Here is a 9,565-nt window from a genome sequence, read left to right on the forward strand (position 1 = left end):
TTCCTCCTGTTTATTTTCACGTGTGCTAACTCACTACGATTTGATCAAAAAAGAAGTTACACTAAATTTTCTTGTCAGCTGAAAGATATTGATCTACTTTTTGTTTGTAAAAATGGTGTCAGGTTATAACGGGAGGAAAAAGCAATGGAAACGAAAAGTGCGAGCACATTTTTTGACTTAACTCTCTGGAGAATGTGCTGAGGGAAAAAAATTATTAGGTTTCCAAAACAGAGCAAGTCAGTGTTGAGAGGGATTCTTGATGTTACAGTGCACAGTTCAGACTTGCACATATGTTGTTCTTATGTGTTCACTGTCACAAACTTTTGTCCTTGGGGAGAAGTATCAGAGAACCTTTTTGTAAGAAGTGTAAGACTTAACTCTAACATCACATCTCAAGTATATATTTCAAGTTAATTATTTATTAAAGCATACTTGCATCTAAAGTCCTGTTCAGATTTACAAAATGGTGCATTAAATGGATGAGGAATAGAATTTTCCTACTTTAATTGAAATGCATGTACAGGGACCTTGAGATCTAGTTCGGACAATCCGAATTTGGAAAATTGATGCTCGGGTAACCGAGGTTGTTCTGTATACTTATTGAGTATTCCAGGATATTTCCTTTAGTGTCTGCCACTACTTCTGATTTGATCTATTCCCTGGACTGTTTTACTAGTTCACTTCAATGAGGTTGAATTTCATAGTCAGAAAACATCTGGGCCTGATTAGGAACCAAAAAGGGAATTTACCCATGGAATTGGACCAAAAGCTGAGGTTTGAACAAGTACTTTGCACCGGTCTTTCACAAGAAAGATAATTTTGTCAATGCCATAGAGAAGGGGAAGGTTGTTGGAATACTGAATTTAAATTTGATTTTTTTTTTGAAAATGAGTTATATGGAAGATACTGTATTTAAAGTTGATCAGTCATCAGAATCAGATGGCTTGCATTCAACCAGCTGGGGAAAGTAAAAATTGGCATTGAAGAGGCACTGGCCCCAAGGAAGTTTTAATTTGCGTCCAGTTTATGGTATATCGGCATTGAAAGTGTTTAATACTGATAACCAAAAGTAAAAAAGTTTTCACTTTCTCACAATTTCCATCTGCTCCTTGTGCACAAAATTAATTCTCCCTGTAATGCAGCTGAAAGCCAAAGTAATATTTTTAGACCTGAACAGGAGCCAGGTGACCACTAATGAGTGAGTTGCCATAATTTAGGCGTCTAATAGATAACATGAAAAGCCAGAACAATAGACCTGAAATTTGCTATGGAGCAGACATTATCACATTGGCTTCTTGTAATGGATCATTTTTGTTGAAATAAATGGTGTTAACCATTGGGTTGGAAATTTATCATCAGCTGATAAAATACCAAAGATGATTGTCCACCCCAGCATCTAGAGAGGCCTCATTGTCTAGTAGATGGAAAGTAAGTATTCCAGTGTTAAGTAATCTATTATTGCTGAATATGTTGCATTATCCTTATCATGAGTGATGGTGTAAGACATTAAAATAAGTTAAAAACAGTCATCCATGGTGGATTGCTGCCGTAACTTCAGTAAAATCAACTAGACTATTATTTGCTTCAAGTTTTATCTCCAAGAATAACATGTTGTTGCTTCTGAGTCTCTGCACAGCACTGGTTAAATATGAGTATATCCCATTTAATTTGCTCTCTGCACCCTTGCCAAACATGCGAAACAGCATGTCACACTACACCATCTGGGAGCAGCATTTTATTTTATTTCTTTACATTATTGTCAATCAGGGATGTGCATTTACACTTAAAAATTTTAGAAAATGATTAGTGAATAATGATGCTTGAACTACAAATATGAATTGTTAACATCTGGAAGCCATTAGGACGATCATTGTACTGTTTGAACCGTGACCCTGAAAACATTTTGAAGAAGTCAAGTATTGAACTTACTGTAACTCACACATAGTGGTCTCCTTTGATGTAATTTAACTATGCTTACAGTCTCTTACTATCATTAACTAAAATCTCCCAAAGTGTTCTTTTCTATATTCAAGTGGACAAGGATTATTTAGATACCCCCGCTATCCTTTCCCTGCATTCTGAATTTTTTTTCGCTTTAGGTAGTTATCCAGTTCTGTTTATAAAACTAAATTCTATGACTCTGCTTCCACTACGCTCAGGCAGTGTGTCCTAGATCCTCATCAATTTCAGTTTCAAAAATAGTTTATCCTTGTGTGGTCATCTTTGGTTCTTTAGCCAATCACCTTAATTCAGCGTCTTTTGATTCTCAACTCTTCTTTAACAAGGTAGATTCTAACGTGTGCAAGAGTAGGCAAGACTGCTTCACCAATCAATACAATTGTGATTAATTGTGGGTTTGAACTGCACTTTCCCACTCATTCCCTATATCCCTTGATTTCCTCAGAGACTAAACATCTCTCTAGCTTTAAATATAATCAAGGATGAAGCAGTCACGACCCTATCAGAGAATTCCAAAACTTTAAAGCCCTTTAGGAGAAGTCATTTTTCCTCATCTTAGTCATAAATAATTGGTCCCTTATTCCAAAATTGTGCCTCTGTTGTAGATTTCCTGAACAACAGATACAATTTGTCAAACAAGAAAGTTTCTATCTATTCTGTCCTGGCTTCTCATGATTTTGAATGCCTCTATTAAGTTTCCTCTTCCACCAGAACTACCCTGACCTCTCCTCTCTATTCTTATAACTGAATTTCCTCATTCCTAAAGCTATCTTTGTAAATCTTTTCTGTATCCAATTTAATGCTTTCATATCTCTCCTAAAGTATGGTGCCATGAACTGGATAATCCAGCTGAGGCTGAGACAATGTGTTACTAACACTCACCATGGTTGCATTAATTTGTGTTTAAGATTCGTATACCCCAGTCTTTCTCTCCTGAACTCCTTTAGGATTATATCCTTTATGTCATGTGTATATTGTTTTTAGATGGTTTGGTGTGCCTCATGCTTTAGATTGAAGAAAATGTAATACTTCTGGAACTATTTTTCACACATTAGCCTGATCATGCAGAACATAAACCAAAATATTTAACAATATGTCAACAATTCGTCTTTGTTTGTATAAGTTTACAGCTTTAATTGATTCATAATTACTAACATTGCAAATTCACAATAACCTGTCAAGCCACAAAATCTCTTTGCATTCTTTAAGGTAAAGAACAATTGTGCTACAAATAAAATTTAGTTAACGAACTCTTAGCTATTTTCTCAATAATTAAGAAGGGGAAGGAACTTCGGAGGATTTGCTTAGTTAAAAGTAATTTTCAACATTCACGCTAGATTGAATTTGGATGTTCTTAGGTGTATATATACCTTTGGGCCTTGAAAAAAATGTGAGTATGTACACTTCAGTTTTTAACCTAGAAATGCCTTAATACCCGATCAAAAATGCTTCAGATTTTGTATTGACTTAAGTTTTAAAGGATTGTTGAAATGGACTTATTTGAAGTTTATTGAAATGTCTCCTGTGGTCACTTTAAAATCGATCATTTAAGTTCATTGTACACATTGAGATTTCTTTTGAAACAATATTTCCTAGGAATCACATGACCAGTGACAACCACTGACTGCAAGGCAGACACCTGCTGGAGTTGTTTAAATAGTGGCTAGTTTAGAAAGGATCTTGTTTTATCTGGATCAATTAGAGGACATCCTGCCAAGAACAAATTGAGATTGGAGAAAAGCCTGCTAAGAACAAGCTGAGTTGGAGGAAAGTGTTTGAAGAGTATGCTGCCAACTGTTTTCTCTCGTTTCTGAAAAGGAAATTCTCTTGTTGAGTTTAGGGTGAAACCTATTTTTTTCTTTGAATGAATAATTAAAGAAACATGTTAAGATTGTATTTCCTGAACGATATGTGTCAGTTAGACTTCAGAGACAATCATGTATTGTTGGTAACTTGATTACATTTGTCCAAATATCAGAGCAACAGATTTTGGAACATCATGCAATTTTTACCTTTCTACCTTCAATAATAACCTACTATGCATCATGTGTGGTTTTTTCATCAGAAAGTTAATCTCTGCAGAGAAATCTGTGTCTTTCTCTTTTCCTGTGTGTCTGTTTGTGGGTGAGTTTTGGGGATATTTTTAGGGATAAGCATGTATACTTCTATATTACTGACTGTATGTTAACTTATTCCATGAAAATGCAATGATTGGTTTTGGTTCAACAATAAATCAATAATTGTGTTTGTTAAATACCTTATTGACATCTTTTGTTTAAACCCTGATATAGATAAAATATTTATTTGGCCATCTTGCTAACTGGAAAAAGTATTTTTTGTTTGGTGTTGTGACCCATGGAGTAGTGGGACTAGAGTGATAGCCTTGGTCATGGCCATATACTTGAATTTGATGCACATTGTGCAGCCTGTGCTTCAGCTGCCCATAAGCCCAAGGTTATTTAATCTTTGTATTCAGGGTTTGAAAAAACTATCCACTGGACACTGACTTGCCTGAGGAAGCATTTGCACAAGTCACGTAGTGAAAGGAATTCGGAGGACTTCAGCAACTATTTAAACAGTTATACTGCCACCTGGAAGATACGCTAGGAATTTTTGAGTTACTTAATTCCTGCACAATTGAAGACTTTCATCAATGCATGCTTGCCTAAATTTGTTTATGTTTTACTGGAGTTTACGTTGGGTGCAGTGAGGGAAAGAACAATCCATCTATTAACTGAAACATGTCACCAGCAGGAATGTAAGTGGAACAAGCCTGACAATGTAAGGGCTGTCATTAAAAGAAGGTGGCAAACCTGTCAAAATAAAGCAAAATGTTCAAAGCAATAAGTCTTCCTAAAGTGGATTGCTAGAAGCTGTGTCCAAGTTTACTAATTATTCTATAGTTTATTCTACCCATCAAATATTTAGAAGCTTCGTAAGGGCTTTTGTAGTTCAGTGGCAGTGCCCCTACCTCTGAGTTAACAGGCCTGGGTTCAGGTCCCACCTAATCTAGAGTTGTGTAATAACACATCTGGACAGGTGGATTAACGTGGCTGCAGTAAATATATGCTGCATTTTACAATGGAAATTTTTATACCATAGTATGCGTTTGCAATGCACATAAAATAGTAATCATTCTTACACAACACTGATAATGCATAGAACTGATAATGCACAGCAGAATCAAATATGGGTTAATCTTAGAGTAGTCCAAGCTTGTACAACAACACCTGAATCTAAGGCAGCAAGCAGTGCATTTGTTCTTGAGCAATAGATTAAAACAACACACAGAGGAAGGGTTAGAAATTATATCAATATGAGAAAGAAAAGCCTTAGAAAACAACCCTGATATTCAAGTATGACATAAACTGAATAGGTATGAACTATAAACATTTATGAATTTTGATATGGCAGAACTTGAGTGTTACTGGAAAATGCAGTATTTTGTCTAAATTTTTAATCTTGTGTTCATTGGGAAAATTTGCAAGAATTCCAGTATAAATAGAACAACATTTGTAAAGCATAAGAAGAGATTTGCTGATTGGTTGAGGTGTTGGTACTGGGAATAAACCAGTTAGGTGATGACTGAAAGCTAAGTTGCAAAGTGTAAATTTCAACTGTTAAGTGTTAACTCTCAGGCTAGGCAGGTGGATTCCAATTGGTCAGCAAATTTACATGGGAATGTAGCAAACATTGACATCTCTATGCCCGCTTTTCTCCCATGAGAATAGTGAAATTGCAATATATGTACAAAATCTCTTTGCCTACATATATCAAGTCTACTGCATTAATTAATTAAGTTTCTTGCAAGCATAAATGCATCGCACTGTCCGCCCAATTGCTTAATCTAACTTGGTTTCTGGTGTAAGTGTGGGATTATACCAAAGAAAGGACAGGCATTAGCTTTTTTTAAGTAAAGAAGATACTGAAAGCCAGTTTCTCATTATAGGGGCAACCTGGTTTCTTATGGGGCCAGCTCAAGCACTTAGCTGAAGATTTATTGGATGGACATGTTCCTGGCTGCACAAATGTTTCTGCCAGAGCATCTATTTAATTAGTGCCTGGTACCTGTTCTGCCTGGCTTTAATTATGGTCTGGCCACCTCATATCTTCTTTGTATCGAGAAGTTGCAAAGCATGCAACAGATTATTTTTTCAGACACTTTTCTCTAACTCCCTGCTGTCTTCAATCTATCCAAGTATTGTAGAATTAATCCAGAGATCAGAGTATTTGTAATAATCCCATTAACTGCACAGGTCTCATTGCATCCATACAGAGACATCATGAAGTCCTTCGGTTTTGCACCACTGATAAAGGCTCATCATGACTGCATCTATCTTTCAGCTCTTGGCCTGCAGCCTTCAATATTATGATATTTCAACAGTTCCTCTAAATAGTTCTGAAATGACTTGAGGGTTGCTGCCTCTAACATCCTTTTGGGCAGTGAGTTCTAGATACCTGGCACCCTCTGGTGAAAAGAAATTCCTCAAGTTCCTCCTTTTTTATAACAGTGCCCCGGTTATTGGCCCCTCTACTAATGGGGAAGATTTCTCCCCATCCACACTGTCTATGCCCCTCAAAACTATGTATATCTCAATCACATCCTTGCACCCTCCTACCCCAGACTTCTCTGCTCAAAGGAAAATAACCCCAGCCTATACATTAACTTTCTTTATAGTTACATCGCTCCAGCCCAGCTAATCTCTTCCGCATCCTCTCTAATGTATTCTATTCCTTCCTATTAGAAGAAAGTGAGAACAGATGCTGGAGAATAGAGTCAAGAGTGTGGTGCTGGAAAAGCACAGCCGGTCAGGCAGTATCCGAGGAGAGTCGACTGAAGGGTGATGAAGGGCTTAAGCCTGAAACATCAACTCTCCTATTCCTGCTATTGTGTCAACCAGAACTGCCCACAGTACTCCAGCTCTGGCCTAATTAATGTTATGAACAGCTCCACCAACACCTCATTGCTCTTTTATTTAGTGCCTTGAGGTCAGAGGTGAGATACCAGTAGGTTGGTGGTTGGCTATCATAGTGCCATTAATTTTTATATATGGTAAGAAAAAGCCAGGGAACTATAGAATAGTGAGCCTGATATCAGTGGTGGGCAAGTTGTTGGAGGAGGGTCTGAGGGACAGGATTTGCATGTATTTGGAAAGGCAAGGGCTGATTAGGATTTTCAACATGGCTTTGTGCTTGGGAAATCATATCTCACTGATGTGATTCTGAGTTTTTTGAAAAAGTAACGAAAAGGATTGATAAAGGTAGAGCAGTGGACGTTGTCTATGTGGACTTCATAAGGCATTTGACAAGGTTCCACATGGTAGACTGGAAAACAAGGTTGGATCACATGGAATACAGGGAGAACTAGCCATTTGGATACAGAATTGGCTCAAAGCTATGAGACAGAGGGTGGAGGTGGAGGGTTGCTTTTCAAACTGGAGATCTGTGACCAGCAGCGTGCTGTAAGGATCAGCACTGGGTCCACCACTCTTTGACATTTATATAAATGATTTGGATGTGAATATAAGAGGTATGGTTAGTAAGTTTGCAGATGACACTAAGATTGGTGGTATAGTGGACAGTGAGGTTACCTCAGAGTTCAACAGGACTTTGATTAGCTGGGTAAATGGGCCAAGGAATGACAGATGGAGTTTAATCTAGATAAATGTGAGGTGCTGTATTTTGGAAAGGCAAATCAAGGCAGGACTTATACACTTAATCATAAGACCCTGGGGAGTGTTGCCCTAAAAAGAGACCTTGGAGTGAAGGCTCGTAGTTCCTTGAAAGTAGAGTAACTTGTAGATGGGATGTTTGAAGCAGGCATTTGGTACGCTTTTTTTTATTGGTCAGTGCATTGAGTATTGGATTTGGGAGGTCATGTTGTGGCTGAACAGAACAGTGGTTAGGCCAGTATTGGAATATAGCATTCAATTATGATCTCCATACTAGATGAAGATGTTGTGAAACTTGAAAGGATTCAGAAAAGATTTACAAGGATATTGCCAGGTTTGAAGGGTTTGATCTATAGTGAGAGAGTGAATAGGCTGGGGGAATTTTCCCTGGAGCATCGAAAATTGAGATGTGACTTTATATGAATTTATTAAATCATGAGGTACATGGATAGGGTGAATAGACAAGGTATTTTCCCCAGAATAGAGGAGTCAAAAACTAGAGTACATAGGTTTAAGGTGAGAGGGGAAAGATAGAAAAGGGACCTAAGGGGAAATTCTCTCATGTAGAGGGTGGTGCATGAACTGCCAGAGGAAGTGGTGAAAATGGAAGCTGGTACAATTATATTTAAAAGGCACTTGGATGAGTCCATGAATAGGAGGGTTTAGAGGGATATAGACCAAATGCTGGCAAATGGGCCTAGATTAATTTAGAATATCTAGTTGGCATGAACAAGTTGGACCATAGGGTCTGTTTCTGTTCTATCCATCTCTATGACTCCATGCCTACAGTCTGGGATATAGCCATCGATAGCATGTACTACATCTGTAGCTATACATTGGAGGTGTTAGATTTCCTTTGGCTTCATGTTGGGAATTCATTTTGCCTGTAGCCCAGAAGACCACATAATTGCAATTAGTTAAGTGGTGAGTTTCAGGAACTCCAGCAATGCAAGAAAATTAAGCAGCCCTATTAAATGGTTGTTGTTACTGCATCAGTGGAAACAGAAAGGAAAATGCTGGTCAGGTTAACAATGAATTGGTCACCTGTTTCATACATCTGTGAAAGCATATTGCAAAATTTCTTTGTACAAGCTTTGAAGAAAACTGAAAAATTGAGTGTTATCTTAATGATTACAGATAGTACAGTTTCTTACTAGAGATTGTCTGTAGGTCTCGGAAACATCTCAGTAACACTCTGTTTGAAATAGAAATCTGGAAACGCAGCTCACAAAGGTGAGGGCAGAGATATTGAGCGCCATCCTCCCCATATAATGTCCTTCCACCCGTTACATGCAGTTTCTCCTGTACAGGCATGAAGTGCCAAATGAGTAAGACAGAGGGAAATCAGGAGGGCAAAATGGGGACATGAGATAGCTTTGGCAAATAGAATTAAAGAGAATCCAAAGGGTTTTACAAATATTATTAAGGACAAAAGGGTAACTAGGGAGAGAATAGGGCCCCTTAAAGATCAGCAAGGCGGCCTTTGTGTGGAGCCACAGAAAATGGGGGAGATACTAAATGAATATTTTGCATCAGTATTTACTGTGGAAAAGGATATGGAAGATATAGACTGTAGGGAAATAGATGGTGACATCTTGCAAAATGTCCAGATTACAAAGGAGGAAGTGCTGGACGTCTTAAAACGGTTAAAAGTAGATAAATCCCCAGGACCTGATCAGGAGTACCCGAGAACTCTGTGGGAAGCTAGAGAAGTGATTGCTGGGCCCCTTATTGAGATATTTGTATCATCGATCATCACAGGTGAGGTGCCGGAAGACTGGAGGTTGGCAAACATGGTGCCACTGTTTAAGAAGGGCAGTAAAGACAAGCCAGGGAACTATAGACCAGTGAGCCTAACATCGGTAGTGGGCAAGTTGTTGGAGGGAACCCTGAGGGAGAGGATGTACATGTATTTGGAAAGGCAAGGACTGATT

This window comes from Chiloscyllium plagiosum, chromosome 15, assembly GCF_004010195.1.
Source record: "Chiloscyllium plagiosum isolate BGI_BamShark_2017 chromosome 15, ASM401019v2, whole genome shotgun sequence".
NCBI classification, from domain to species: Eukaryota; Metazoa; Chordata; class Chondrichthyes; order Orectolobiformes; family Hemiscylliidae; genus Chiloscyllium; species Chiloscyllium plagiosum.